Below are 1,754 nucleotides of genomic sequence, written 5' to 3' on the forward strand. Positions count from 1 at the left end.
ATCATTCTATGTAGATCTCCATCAAGGATGAATAGGACTTTGTTTTCTCTGCACCTGTTAGACAAGTGGAATGGGATGAAGACATGTAATTTCCTGATTATCTGAAGGAAGTTGGCATTTGGAAACTTATGGATACTTTTCAGAGATGGGATACTGCTATTTGTAGTTTTTATTCTTGGATGGGTGGCATAATCATGCTAATATTGATGGAACTGGTGGCGCCTGGATGACTCAGTTGGTTGAACGTCTGCCTTCGGCTCAGGTCATGATTTCAGGGTCCTGGGATCCAGCCCCGCTTCGGGTTTCCTGCTCAGGCTTCCCCCTCTGCCTGCCGCTCTGCTTACTTGTGCTCGCTCTCTCTCTTTCTCTCAAATAAATAAATAAAATCTTAAAAATAAATTGATGGAACTGGAGGGTAGGTAGTGAGCCAGAGCTACTGATATATGCTGCATTGCTTCCAATCTATATGCTTCAGAAATGCAACCATTTGAAATACCAACCTTAGACCTGGATAAGAAGGGTCCTTTAACTAGGTTGTGTACTTTAGATGGCCTTACTCTGGCCTTCCATTGGCTGAAGGCCATTTCAAGGCTAGGATTCTATAGAACCAAAGGGATTATCTATATGAGTTCATACTGTTGCTTCTACCCTGCAAATCAGTATTTGCTGCCCAAATGGTCTTGAACCTATTTCAGAAACCTATGGTGGTTTCCTGAGTCTGTCTTCCCAAATATGGACTACATAGCTGGTGTGCACACCTTGGGCTCAAGAGTTCATGGGCTGTGTATGAGCAATAGACATGCAGTACACACTGAGCCTCAGCAAGCATGAGACTTCTCAAAATTCACAATGGAACTAGATACAAATTAAAAAGAGAAGGAGACAGGACAGGGACCGGCCACTGGTGGTAGAACTATGAGTTACAAAACTCTAAATTTAATATTCCTGCCTACCTATCTTCGTTAAAATTAGGGGAATGGAACTATGTCCTTTTTATTGAAGGTACAGAGAATTTCCATAAACTCTGTGCCCCACACATGCATAGCTTCCCCATTACCAACATTTCTCACCAGAGAGGTACATTTGTTACAACTGATGAACTTTGATTGACACATCATTATCACCCAGAGTCCATAGGTTACATTAGGGTTCACTCTTGGTATTGTACATTCTATGGTTTTGGACAAATGGGTTTGGACAAATGACATATATTCACCATTATAGTATTGTACAGAATATATTCACTGCTCTAAAAATCCTCTGTGCTCCATCTATTCTTCCCTTCCTTCCCCCAACCCCTGGCAACTACTGATCTTTTTACTACTGTCTTCATAGTTTTACCTTTTCAGAATGACATGTAGTTGGACTCATACAATATGTAGCTTTTTATGATTAGATTCTTTCACTTAGCAATATACATTTACATATCCCGAGTGTCTTTTCATGGTTTTGATAACTCACTTCCTTTTAGCACTGAATAATACTCAATTGTCTGGATGCACCCCAGTTTATCCATTCACCAACTGAAAGGCACCTTGGTTTTTTCCCCCTAGGTTTTGGCAACTATGAATAAAGCTGCTATACACATCAGTGTGCAGGTTTTTGCATGGCTTTAAGTTTTCAACTCCATTGTGTAGATACCAAGGAACGTAATTGGTGAGTCATATGATAAGAATATGTTTAGTTTTGTAATAAACCACCAAAATGTCTTCCAAAGTGTCTGTATTGTTTTACATTCTCACCAGTAATGAATG

The sequence above is a fragment of the Neomonachus schauinslandi genome, chromosome 9, assembly GCF_002201575.2.
Source record: "Neomonachus schauinslandi chromosome 9, ASM220157v2, whole genome shotgun sequence".
NCBI lineage: Eukaryota > Metazoa > Chordata > Mammalia > Carnivora > Phocidae > Neomonachus > Neomonachus schauinslandi.